Below are 14175 nucleotides of genomic sequence, written 5' to 3' on the forward strand. Positions count from 1 at the left end.
TGTGGGGGAAATGAGACGGTCACACACCTCCTTGTGGAATGTGCCTTTGCAAAGAAGGTCTGGAGAGAGATGCAGTGGTATTTGTCAAGGTTTATCCCGAACAGATCTGTGACACAGGACTCTGTGCACTACGGACTGTTTCCAGGGGGACACACCGAGACAAATATCAACTGCTGCTGGAAGGTCATCAACTCGGTGAAAGACGCTCTTTGGTCTGCCCGAAACTTGCTGATCTTCCAGTGCAAAGAATTGTCCTCGATCGAGTGTTGCAGACTGGCACATTCCAAGGTCCAGGACTACGTGCTGAGGGACGCACTCAAGCTTGGGGCAGCTGCCGCCAAGGCGCAATGGGGAAAGACCACTGTGTAAGGTCTTTCCAGCAAATGTACACCGAGGGGCGGGTAACAGTGTAAACCCCCCTCGGTCTGGGCCACCAACACTCTAATGTATAAAACAAACATGACACTGTAAATATTTAAGAAGGAATTGTAATGTAAAGAGTGATATGTGTATGATAATATCAAAATTGAATGAAAAAAAGTCAAGGCAATGTGTAACTCTGCCGGAAATGTACAGTCAAGACAATTTGAAATGTTTTCTGTAATGCTTATGATAAATTTTATGAATAAAGTATATTTTTTTGAAAAAAAAAGTTACAGGGGAAATTTGCATACGTCTGTGTGATCACCCTAACTTGGAGGCGTACCTGAACAAGAGACCCTAGCTGTTCATGTGAAGACAAGCATCCAGCAGAGGGCAGTAGAGTGGACCTGCTGATTGGCCGTTGCAGGGGAAATTTGCATACATCTGTGTGCTCACCCTAACTTGGAGGCGTACCTGAACAAGAGACCCTAGCTGTTCATGTGAAGACAAGCATCCAGCAGAGGGCAGTAGAGCAGAGCTGCTGATTGGCCGTTGGAGGGGAAATTTGCATACGCCTGTGTGCTCACCCTAACTTGGAGGCGTACCTGAACAAGAGACCCTAGCTGTTCAAGTAAAGACAAGCATCCAGCAGAGGGCAGTAGAGCGGAGCTGCTGATTGGCCGTTGCAGGGGAAATTTGCATACGTCTGTGTTCTCACCCTAACTTGGAGGCGTACCTGAACAAGAGACCCTAGCTGTTCAAGTGAAGACAAGCATCCAGCAGAGGGCAGTAGAGCGGACCTGCTGATTGGCCGTTGTTGGGTAAATTTGCATACGTCTGTGTGTTCACCCTAACTTGGAGGCGTACCTGAACAAGAGACCCTAGCTGTTCAAGTAAAGACAAGCATCCAGCAGAGGGCAGTAGAGCGGAGCATCAAGCCAGGACAGTTGGTAGGATTTTGCAGGCCTGATGGTGGGGGATGAATGTAATGTGACATGAATCCCAGGTCCCGGTTGAGGCCGCACTCATGTGTGCGGAACTTGGCTATAAGTTTCTGCTCGGCGATTCTGCGTTGTTGCGCGTCCTGAAGGCCGCCTTGGAGAACGCTTACCCGGAGATCAAAGGCTGAATGCCCTTGACTGCTGAAGTGTTCTCCGACTGGAAGGGAACATTCCTGCCTGGTGATTGTTGCGCGATGTCCGTTCATTCGTTGTCGCAGCGTCTGCTTGGTCTCGCCAATGTACCACGCTTCGGGACATCCTTTCCTGCAGCGTATGAGGTAGACAACGTTGGCCGAGTCGCACGAGTACATACCACGTACCTGGTGGGTGGTGTTCTCGCGTGTAATAGTGGTATCCATGTCAATGATCTGGCACGTCTTGCAGAGATTGCCATGGCAGGGTTGTGTGGTGTCGTGGTCACTGTTCTGAAGACTGGGTAGTTTGCTGCAAACAATGGTTTGTTTGAGGTTGCGTGGTTGTTTGAAGGCAAGTAGTGGGGGTGTGGGGATGACCTTGGCAAGATGTTCATCGTCATCAATGACGTGTTGAAGGCTGTGAAGAAGATGACGTAGTTTCTCCGCTCCGGGGAAGTGCTGGACGACGAAGGGTATTCTGTTGGTTGTGTCCCATGTTTGTCTTCTGAGGAGGTCGGTGCGGTTTTTCGCTGTGGCGCGTTGGAACTGTCGATCGATGAGTCGACTGCCATATCCCGTTCGTACCAGTGCATCTTTCAACGTCTGTAGATGTCTGTTACGCTCCTCCTCGTCTGAGCAGATCCTGTGTATACGGAGCGCTTGTCCATAGGGGATGGCTTCTTTAATGTGTTTAGGGTGGAAGCTGGAGAAGTGGAGCATCATGAGGTTATCCGTGGGTTTGCGGTAAAGCGAAGTGCTGAGGTGACCATCCTTGATGGAGACGAGTGTGTCCAAGAATGCAACTGATTTTGGAGAGTAGTCCATGGTGAGTCTGATGGTTGGATGGAACTTATTAATGGCATCGTGTAGTCATTTCAGTGATTCTTCGCCGTGGGTCCAAAGGAAAAAAACGTCATCGATGTATCTGGTGTATAACGTCGGTTGAAGGTCCTGTGCGGTGAGTAGGTCCTGTTCAAACTTGTGCATGAAGATGTTGGCGTATTGGGGTGCGAATTTGGTCCCCATGGCTGTTCCGTGCGTCTGGATGAAGAACTTGTTGTCGAAGGTGAAGACGTTGTGATGCAGAATGAAGCGGATGAGTTACAGAATTGCGTCTGGAGATTGGCAGTTGTCGGTGTTGAGTACTGAGGTTGTTGCAGCAATGCCATCGTCATGGGGGATGCTGGTGTAGAGTGCCGAGACGTCCATTGTGACAAGGAATGTTCCTGGTTCAACTGGTCCATGGGTGCTGAGTTTCTGTAGGAAGTCCGTCGTGTCGCGACAGAAGCTGGGCATACCTTGTACGATGGGTTTCAAGGTGCCCTCGATGTAGCCAGAGAGGTTCTCACACAGGGTCCCATTGCCTGAAACGATAGGGCGGCCTGGTGTGTTGGCCTTATGTATTTTTGGGAGGCAGTAGAGATCTCCAATGCGGGGAGTACGTGGGATGAGAGCACGTAGGGTGCTCTGAAGATCTGGATCCAAGGTCTTGATCAGTCTGTTAAGTTGGCGGATGTGTTCCTTGGTCGGATCTGCGGGTAACTGTCTGTAGTGTTCTTGGTTGTTCAGTTGTCGGTATACTTCTTTGCAGTAGTCCGTTCTGTTGAGTACAACAGTGGCCCCTCCTTTGTCTGCTGGTTTGATGACGATGCTGCGGTTGGTCTTGAGAGCGTGGATGGCATTGCGTTGTGCTTGGGTGACGTTCGGGGCTGTCTTGTGAATGCGACTGATGAATCTGGCATTGACGCGACTCCTGACGGCTTGAGCATACATGTCGAGTCTAAGGCAGCGGCCTTCCGGAGGGGTCCAATTCGACTCTTTCCTCTTCGGTTGCCACACCGCAGATCTCTCGGTCTGCTGTTCCGGTTCATTGATAGTCTGCTTGGGTTCGCTGTTGGCCTCTTGGGGTCTGTGGAAGATTCCCGGAGCCTCATTCTCCTGATGAATTCCTCTGTGTCTGCCGCGAGACTGATGGGGTCCATTTTGGTGGTGGTGCAGAAATTGAGCCCTCTGCTGAGGACTTCGATTTCGTCTGGTTGAAGGGTGTAGTTTGACAAGTTGACAATAGATTTCCCTGTATTGTTTTCTACTGTGGCACCGGGGGTGGCTTGGTTGCTGCCGGTGGTGATGCCAAGTTTCTCAAGCTTTCTGTTCTTGGTGTGCATATAGGTGGCATAGTATTGTTGTCTCATCTGTTTGGCGGTGTTCTGCAGCTGGTCTGCTGCATCCTGAGCGCAAGTTGAGAATATGGCCTCTATCTTCGTTTCCAGGTTGCGTCGTCTGCTGTAGAGCTGGCGGACGAAGTGAAGACAAGCATCCAGCAGAGGGCAGTAGAGCGGAGCTGCTGATTGGCCATTGCAGGGGAAATTTGCATACGTCCGTGTGCTCACCCTAACTTGGAGGCGTACCTGAACAAGCGACCCTAGCTGTTCAAGTGAAGACAAGCATCCGGCAGTAGAGCAGAGCTGCTGATTGGCCATTGCAGGGGAAATTTGCATACGTCCGTGTGCTCACCCTAACTTGGAGGTGGTTTGTGGAGGAGCTCTTGTCAAGTGACACTTAAACCCGAAACACTTCTTCAGTGTTTCCCTTCCTATCCCCTCCTCTAACCAAAAAAACACAACTGCTGTAAGGATCAAGAGGAAGGCTCGAGGGCAGGTAGAAGTGGAAAGTTGAACCGTGACATCACAGTCTGCAGGTAAGGGATTGGCTGGTGACTGATAAGTAGTTTTTATTTATTTTCCCTCAGGTGCTATCGTGCGGGGTGCAGAGGTTGCTGAATGAGTGCTTGCTGAGAAGGGGAGTGAATAACAGGTAAGCTCTTTCTTTCTTTTTTTTTATCTAGAGGGGATGACAGGGAAGGTAGTGCAATGTTCATCCTGCAGAATGTTTGAGGTGAGGGACGCCGTCAGTGTCCCTGCTGATTTCATCTGTGGGAAGTGCACCCATCTCCAGCTCCTCAGAAACCGCGTCAGGGAACTGGAGCTGGAGTTGGATGAACTTCGGCTCATTCGGGAGGCAGAGTTGGTCATAGATAGAAGCTTCAGGGATGTAGTTACTCGGAAGAATAAAGATAGATGGGTGACGGTGAGAGGGGCTGGGAGGAAGCAGTCAGTACAGGGATCCCCTCTGGCCGTTCCCCTTATTAACAAGTATACCGCTTTGGATACTGTTGGGGACGACGACTTACCAGGGTTAAGCCATGGGGTACAGGTCTCTGGCACAGAGTCTGTCCCTGTTGCTCAGAAGGGAAGGGGGGAGAGGAGTAGAGCATTAGTCATTGGAGACTCCATAGTTAGGGGGATAGATAGGAGATTCTGTGGGAACGAGAGAGACTCACGGTTGGTATGTTGCCTCCCAGGTGCCAGGTTGCGTGATGTCTCAGATCGTGTTTTCGGGATCCTTAAGGGGGAGGGGGAGCAGCCCCAAGTCGTGGTCCACATAGGTATCAACGACATAGGTAGGGATGGGGATGTAAGGCAGGAATTCAGGGAGCTAGGGTGGAAACTTAGATCTAGGACAAACAGTGTTATTATCTCTGGGTTGTTACCCGTGCCACGTGATAGCGAGACGAGGAATAGGGAGAGAGAGGAGTTGAACACGTGGCTACAAGGATGGTGCAGGAGGGAGGGTTTCAGATTTCTGGATAATTGGGTCTCATTCTGGGGTCGGTGGGACCTCTACAAACGGGATGGTCTGCACCTGGACCAGAGGGGTACCAATATTCTGGGGGAGAAATTTGCTAATGCTCTTCGGGAGGGTTTAAACTAGTTCAGCAGCGGCTTGGGAACCTGAATTGTAGCTCCAGTATACAGGAGGTTGAGAGTAGTGAGGTCATGAGTAGGGTTTCAAAGTTGCAGGAGTGTACAGGCAGGCAGGAAGGTGGTTTAAAGTGTGTCTTCTTCAATGCCAGGAGCATCCGGAATAAGGTGGGTGAACTTGCCTTATCAGGTTGGTACCTGGGACTTCGATGTTGTGGCCATTTCGGAGACATGGATAGAGCAGGGACAGGAATGGTTGTTGCAGGTGCCGGGATTTAGATATTTCAGCAAGCTCAGGGAAGGTGGTAAAAGAGGGCGAGGGGTGGCATTGTTAGTCAAGGAAAGTATTACGGTGGCAGAAAGGACGTTTGATGAGGACTCGTCTACTGAGGTAGTATGGGCTGAGGTTAGAAACAGGAAAGGAGAGGTCACCCTGTTAGGGGTTTTCTATAGGCCTCCGAAAAGTTCCAGAAATGTAGAGGAGAGGATTGCAAAGATGATTCGGCATAGGAGCGAAAGCAACAGGGTAGTTGTTATGGGAATTTTAACTTTCCAAATATTGATTGGAAACGCTATAGTTCGAGTACATTAGATGGGTACGTTTTTGGCCCATGTGTGCAGGAGGGTTTCCTGACACAGTATGTAGATATTCCAACGAGAGGTGAGGCCATATTGGATTTGGTACTGGGTAATGAACCAGGACAGGTGTTAGATTTGGAGGTAGGTGAGCACTTTGGTGATAGTGACCACAATTCGATTACGTTTACTTTAGTGATGGAAAGGGATAGGTATATACCGCAGGGCAAGAGTTATATCTGGGGGAAAGGCAATTATGATGCGATGAGGTAAGACTTAGGATACATCGGATGGAGAGGAAAATTGCAGGGGATGGGCACAATGGAAATGTGGAGCTTGTTCAAGGAACAGCTACTGCGTGTCCTTGATAAGTATGTACCTGCCAGGCAGGGAGGAAGTGGTCGAGTGAGGGAACCGTGGTTTACTAAAGCAGTCGAAACACTTGTCAAGAGGAAGAAGGAGACTTATGTAAAGATGAGACATGAAGGTTCAGTTAGGGCGCTCGAGAGTTACAAGTTAGCTAGGAAGGACCTAAAGAGAGAGCTAAGAAGAGCCAGGAGGGGACATGAGAAGTCTTCGGCAGGTAGGATCAAGGATAACCCTAAAGCTTTCTATAGGTATGTCAGGAATAAAAGAATGACTAGGGTAAGAGTAGGGCCAGTCAAGGACAGTAGTGGGAAGTTGTGCTTGGAGTCCAAGGAGATAGGAGAGGTGCTAAATGAATATTTTTCGCCAGTATTCACACAGGAAAAAGACAATGTTGTCAAGGAGAATACTGAGCTTCAGGCTACTAGACTAGAAGGGCTTGAGGTTCATCAGGAGGAGGTGTTAGCAATTCTGGAAAGTGTGAAAATAGATAAGTCACTGAACCAGATGGGATTTATCCTAGGATTCTCTGGGAAGCTAGGGAGGAGATTGCTGAGCCTTTGGCCTTGATCTTTAAGTCATATTTGTCTACAGGAATAGTGCCAGAAGACTGGAGGATAGCAAATGTAGTCCCCTTGTTCAAGAAGGGGAGTAGAGATAACCCCGGTAACTATAGACCAGTGAGCCTTACTTCTGTTGTGGGAAAAATCTTGGAAAGGTTTATCAGAGATAGGATGTATAATCATCTGGAAAGGAATAATTTGATTAGAGATAGTCAACACGGTTTTGTGAAGGGTAGGTCGTGCCTCACAAACCTTATAGAGTTCTTTGAGAAGGTGACCAAACAGGTGGCTGAGGGTAAAGCAGTTGATGTATGTATATGGATTTCAGTAAAGCGTTTGATAAGGTTCCCCATGGTAGGCTACTGCAGAAAATACGGAGGCATGGAATTCAGGGTGATTTAGCAGTTTGGATCAGAAATTGGCTAGCTGGAAGAAGACAAAGGGTGGTGGTTGATGGGAAATGTTCAGACTGGAGTCCAGTTACTAGTGATGTACCACAAGGATCTGTTTTGGGGTCACTGCTGTTTGTCATTTTTATAAATGACCTGGAGGAGGGCGTAGAAGGATGGGTGAGTAAATTTGCAGATGACACTAAAGTCGGTGGAGTTGTGGATAGTGCGGAAGGATGTTACAAGTTACAGAGGGACATAGATAAGCTGCAGTGCTGGGCTGAGAGGTGGCAAATGGAGTTTAATGCAGAAAAGTGTGAGGTGATTCATTTTGGAAGGAATAACAGGAAGACTGAGTACTGGGCTAATGGTAAGATTCTTGGCAGTGTGGATGAGCAGAGAGATCTTGGTGTCCATGTACATAGATCCCTGAAAGTTGCCACCCAGGTTGAGAGGGTTGTGAAGAAGGCGTACGGTGTGTTAGCTTTTATTGGTAGAGGGATTGAGTTTAGGAGCCATGAGGTCATGTTGCAGCTATACAACACTCTGGTGCGGCCGCATTTGGAGTATTGCGTGCAATTCTGGTCGCCGCATTATAGGAAGGATGTGGAAGCATTGGAAAGGGTGCAGAGGAGATTTACCAGAATGTTGCCTGGTATGGAGGGAAGATCTTATGAGGAAAGGCTGACGGACTTGAGGCTGTTTTCGTTAGAGAGAAGAAGGTTAAGAGGTGACTTAATTGAGGCATACAAGATGATCAGAGGATTGGATAGGGTGGACAGTGAGAGCCTTTTTCCTTGGATGGTGATGTCTAGCATGAGGGGACATAGCTTTAAATTGAGGGGAGATAGATATAAGACAGAGGTAGGTTCTTTACTCAGAGAGTAGTAAGGGCGTGGAATGCCCTGCCTGCAACAGTAGTGGACTCGCCAACACTAAGGACATTCAAATGGTCATTGGATAGACATATGGACAATAAGGGAATAATGTAGATGGGCTTTAGAGTGGTTTCACAGGTCGGCGCAACATAATTGGAGACAATTGAAGGCTTTAAACACTAAATGTTTCCCCCAGCAGCGCAGGTACAGAAGAAAGCTGCTGGGGCAGCACGGGCTCTTAAACCCCGCCTTGCAAGGCGGAGCTAACATGCAAGCTTATCCAATGGGAACAAGTACATTCTCCACCAATGGTATTCCGGCATTATTAGGTACCGTAATCCTCCTAACACAGACTACCACTTTTGGTTTAAGATCTAATCCGAAAGATAGCACCTCCAATAGTGCAGTATGTCTTTAGTCTCGCACTGGAAGGTCAGCCTTAATATTTGTGCTCAGATACTGAAGTGGAACGTGAACCAAGAACCTTCAGACGCAGAGGCAAGAGTGCTACCAACTGAACTAAGGGCAGCACGGTAGCATTGTGGATAGCACAATTGCTTCACAGCTCCAGGGTCCCAGGTTCGATTCCGGCTAGGGTCACTGTCTGTGCGGAGTCTGCACATCCTCCCCGTGTGTGTGTGGGTTTCCTCCAGGTGCTCCCGTTTCCTCCCACAGTCCAAAGATGTGCAGGTTAGGTGCATTGGCCATGATAAATTGCCCTTAGTGTCCAAAATTGCCCTTAGTGTTGGGTGGGGTTACTGGGTTATGGGGATAGGGTGGAGGTGTTGACCTTGGGTAGGGTGCTCTTTCCAAGAGCTGGTGCAGACTCGATGGGCCGAATGGCCTCCTTCTGCACTGTAAATTCTATGATATGAACCTTGCCTAATATATGCTACTCATTGCATCTAACTTTGTGAAAAATGTGATAACTAGACATAATTCATTCACAAAGATAAAATTCTGACCAGCTGAAAAGTAATTAAGCTAAACACTAAAATATTAATCTAACATTATAACCTACATTGCACAACCTTGAACACATTATTCCACAAATGACATTTCCATGGCCCCTGTAGCACATGGAATGTATTCAATTTGGAAATAAATCATTTATGTGTATACTTACCAGTAAAACTAAACTGCATTCTTAGCTGTAAAGGAGTTAATCAATGAACATAACTGCATTTGTTGGGAATTTATTGCATACATTAAGCAGCCTGGGAGACCAAAAACCAGTTAATCTGTAGTTGTTTGCAGTTTGTTGATTTTATGCTCAGTCTTTGGTTCAGCAATCACAATGTTTGTTTCGAATATATATATATAAATTGCATATAAAGGGGGATAAAATCATAATAACTAGGAGAAGTAGACAATTCAACCCCTCGAGCCCGCTCCGCCATTCAATACGATCATGGCTGATCTCCTCTCGGCCTCAACTCCACTTTCCTGCCCATTCTCCATAACCCTTCAACCCATTACTAATTAAAAATCTGTCTATTTCCTCCTTAAAGTTACTCAAAGTTCCGGCATCCACTGCACTCTGGGGTAATGAATTCCCCAGTTTAACGACCCTTTGGAAGAAGTAATTTCTCTTGGGGCGAAAGTCTCTGTTCGGGAGACTATGGGCTGGATTCTCTGATCGCCGGCACCAAAATCGTGCTCAGCGATCGGCCGGAGAATCCATTTTTACACCAGAATCAGGGGCAGCGCTGTTTGTCTGATGCTCTGCCTCTTCATGAACGGTGTACTCGAGGAGTACGCCCCATGCCGTCGGGACAGTCTCAGGATGTCACCCGAGGCCCTACATGCTCCGCCCCCGATGGGCCAAGTCCCTGATGGCGAGAGGTGCGTGTCCTCTCACTTTTCAGGGACCTTGTGTGGCGGCTTCAGACTGTGTCCAGCACCGCCACAGTCGGGGGGGGGGGGGGGGGGGGGGTTGCAGGGGGGGCTGGTGGGGGGTACTCCAGGGGTGGCGAGGAGGATTACAAGGGGGCAGTTTTTGGCAGCCGGGTCCGCATGCGGCCAGTGCCATGTTCTACGGCGCGGCCACGACAGGCATGCATGGCCAATGACTGGCAATTCCGCGTCTGTATCGGCAGGTAAAGCCGGGGGCTTTACATGGCACGGCTGCTAGCCCCCACTGGGCAGAGCATCGGTGCGGGGGAGACTTTTTGGTAGTAGGACCAGATGGTTCCTGCGGACAGAGCCGCAGAATCGGAGAATCCAGCCCTATGTTCTCCCGCCGGAGCTGAATTACACATGAGCGTTAATCAGTGAGAAATTCAGTTTCCCTTGCCATGTAAATTTACGTATCGAGATGTGGTAGTACCAGGTATTGCGACACCTAAGAGGCTGATGACCATTGGCCAGACCCAGGAGTCTACCATTGGCTGTTGTACGTAGCTCCGCCCTGACAGGCGGGGTATAAGAAACGGTGCCGTCCCAGCAGCCTTCACTTTCTGTATCGAAGCTGCTGGGGAAAGAGTTCTCGTAGATTAAAGCCTTCAGTTATGAAATCACTTTGTCTTGAGTGTAATTGATTGCGCATCACGTGGAATACAAGGGATTTCCGAGGGAATCCTGATATCGGGCTGCCATTTTGAGCAGGTGACCTGAAAGTGAAGCCTCATGGCCGACCACCTCCCTGCAAATCAACTCCTTCCATCCCCCCCCCCATTGCAAAGCAGCCCCCCAGCCTCAGAGTTTCTGGCTGTCTCCCCTCCCTAAAGTACCGGGGCGACCTGCCCATTCCATGCCCCCCTCCCAGGGACCCCTTAAATAGGGTACCCCACAGGGACCCCTAACTAAATGAACCCCCGCAGGGACCCCTTAACTAGAGGGACTCCCCCTGAGATCCCCTAAATATGGAGACGCCCCTCACAGGGACCCCTAACAAAAGGGACCATCCACAGGGGCCTCCTAACTAGAGGGACTCCTCCAGGGACTCCCCCAGAGATCCCCTAACTAGAGGGACCTCCAGAGACCCCCATACAGGAGACCCCCTGACTAGAGAGACCCCATAGACCCCCTAACTGGAGGCACCCCCCAGGACCCCCTAATTAGGGAGATACCCACAGGGACCCCCAACTAAAGTGACCCCCCACAGAGACTCCCTAACTAAAGTGACCCCCACAGACACCCCTAACTAAAGGGGCCCTTACAAAAACTCCCTAACTAAAGGAACCCTTCACAGGGATGCCTTAACTAAAGGAACCCTTCACAGGCATCCCCTAACTATAGGGATCCCCAGAAAAGAGACTCCTGTCTGGAAGCTAGAGCGTGTTCCAGAGAGGGGCAGTACTCTGGCCTGTACTGCGCTGTATTGTTCTATGTTCTATGTTCTATGTTCTAAAGGAACTCCCCAAAGGGACCCTCTAACTAGAGGGACTCCCTCAAAGAGAGTTAAGTGCTGTTAATTTCCAGCTCAGCACTTCAAAATCACACAAATGTGAAAGGGCACGATTAGAATGCACTTAACTCCCTTTGACATGGTTGATGTTTGTCAAACGTTGTGATTTCAATACTTAGACTTACTCATCTAGGAATAAGATGAATAAAACATGGCTAATAGTTGGTTTGTGGAAGCTGTTAATCATAACCCACTACCAGGATTGAATGAATGGCTTGTAGCTGATGGTTCCGAGGGGTTTAAACACAAATCACAGCTGTTTTCTTTCCAAGGACGGACATGTGGTGCTTCCAGGTAAGTGGGACAATTGTAATTTTTTTTCACTGCCCCTCTCTGGAACACTCTCTAGCTTCCAGACAGGAGTCTCTTTTCTGGGGATCCCTCTAGTTAGGGGATGCCTGTGAAGGGTTCCTTTAGTTAAGGCATCCCTGTGAAGGGTTCCTTTAGTTAGGGAGTTTTTGTAAGGGCCCCTTTAGTTAGGGGTGCCTGTGGGGGGTCACTTTAGTTAGGGAGTCTCTGTGGGGGGTCACTTTAGTTAGGGAGTCCCTGGTGGGAGGGGGAATTTACTAAGTTAGGGGTTCCTTGAGGGGTTCTTTAAATTTAGGGGGTCTCTGGTGGGAGAGGGGTGGTGGTCTGGTGGGGGTGGGTGGGCAGCATGTGAATTGTGGGGGAGGGGGGGGGGTAGGGGGGGCCATGGATGGAACTTGGGGACAACTCTATTATAATAATAATCGCTTTTTGTCACAAGTAGGCTTCAATGAAGTTACTGTGAAAAGCCCCTTGTCGCCACATTCCGGCGCCTGTTCGGGGAGGACGGTACGGGAATGGAACCCGCGCTGCTGGCATTGTTCTGCATTACAAGCCAGCTGTTTATCCCACTGTGCTACACCAGCCCCTAGTGGAGTTGGCCTACAACGAGGACCACCACTTCAGGTTCATGTTTCGTGATATCTGTTGTAATCCATGCCCACTTGATTCCTGGCCCAGAGGACCAGAAAACCTGGTGCCCGGCCTGCTAAGTGGATGCAGATGGGTCATTTGCATGAGAATATAGCCCCTCATCTCCGTTTTAATCTGCTGCCCCTTATCCTAAAACTGTGACCTCTAGTTCCAGATTGCCCCACAAGAGGAAACTCCACGTCTACTTAGTCAATACCTTTTATTATCTTGGATACCTCAATTAGATCTCCTCTCATTCTTCTAAACCATAGAGAGTGTAGGCCTAACTGCTCAATCTCTCTTCATAAAACAAACCCCTCATCTCTGGAATCAATCGAGTGAACCTCCTCTGAACTGCCTCTAATGTAACGACATCCCTCCTCAAATAAGGGGACTAAAACTATACACAGATCCAGGTGGTGTTGTAGTAATGTCACAGGACTAGTGATCCAGTAGGCCAAGACTAATAGTCTGGGGACATGGGTTCAAATCCATCCCCCCTCCATGAAATCTTACGGTTCAATTCAATTAATTGATAATCTGGGAAAGAAAGCCGGACTCAGTTCTATGTGATTCACTAATGTCCTTTATGGAAGGAAGGGTGTCATCCTTACCTGATCTGATCTGACCAAATGGTGATGTCAGATCCATGGCAATGTGATTGACCTTTAACTGGTCTCTGAAATTGCCTAACAGCCTCAGCACTCAGTTGTACCAAACGACTACAGAAAGGTCAAACCAGTTGGACTGTAGCAGTTCAAGAAGGCAGCTCACCACCACCTTCTCAAAGGCAATTGGGGATAAGCAACAAATGCTGGCCTTGGCTGCAATGAAGGAATAATAAAAAAGACATGCACACATTTACAACTGCATTGTCTATTTCCTGTGGTTCAATGCCCTCTCTTATCCATTATATTAAGTTCAATAATTTGGCTCTTTTTTGGCTCTCCAAATCTTCTTGTTTCTTGTCTTTACGTATCAGCAATCTTTTGAAAGCATGGTGCCTGTGAATTGAACACGTGTAGTTTTAACAATGTCTAATAACAGAATTAAAATAATCCAATTAAATAATGGTCAAAAAAATCCCACTGCTCGGTTAGCCTTTCTGATAATAGCCTCAGATTGCTGGGTTCTTCCATGAAGTGTGAATGATCAGCCCCATCTAGTTCCTTTTCCTCCGCCTTTGCTGCCAGTTGCCATTTCAGTTGCCATTTAACTGTCTACCAGTTCACTGACTGCCTTAAATGCAGTCTTCTCATTTGACTTTCTTTTCCACTAGATTTTGTTTAAATTGTTTCATTTGGGCACCCCTTCAGGAGTCCTGGTGAGTTGGGTAAAACGTATCACATCATGTACGTCAGTAAAAACACTTGAAGACACATCTTAAATTTTTCTCATTGAATTGCTGAGTTTGTTCCTAATCACACAATCAGACCGTCCAAATTTAAAGTAGGACACTCATAATATTAATATATATTTTTAAAATTACATTTCTCGCTTTGTTTTTTCTTAAACAAAAAAATGTGATCACTGTTCCTTGATCTGTTTGCAGTCTAAATTCATCCCACAGTCCTACCATGCAACTTACATCTTACACATTGCTCTTGTGCAGCTTTTCCAACACTAATGTCAGGTTGTGTGACTCATCATTCCCCAGTTTGCAACTCACTCCTTTTATCGAATGTCAAGACATTTTCTATTCTCCAGTTCTCAGGTATAATTCCTTTTTTTCTAGAGATGCCTAAACTAACTGCAGCCTTGTCTATTTGCTCATTCATTTCTTTCATCATTTTTGT

At 48.0% G+C, this 14175-nt stretch overlaps 1 long non-coding RNA gene across 1 annotated transcript in view; it reads left to right on the forward strand.

The window, feature by feature from the left end:
- Positions 1 to 14175, forward strand: part of LOC140421081 (uncharacterized) — a 72417-nt gene that overhangs the window by 15721 nt on the left and 42521 nt on the right. The window contains exon 2 of the long non-coding RNA XR_011946662.1: positions 4248 to 4312. This is a non-coding gene — a long non-coding RNA (uncharacterized lncRNA). The remainder of the gene's footprint in view (positions 1 to 4247; positions 4313 to 14175) is intronic.

The sequence above is a fragment of the Scyliorhinus torazame genome, chromosome 5, assembly GCF_047496885.1.
Source record: "Scyliorhinus torazame isolate Kashiwa2021f chromosome 5, sScyTor2.1, whole genome shotgun sequence".
Lineage (NCBI taxonomy): Eukaryota > Metazoa > Chordata > Chondrichthyes > Carcharhiniformes > Scyliorhinidae > Scyliorhinus > Scyliorhinus torazame.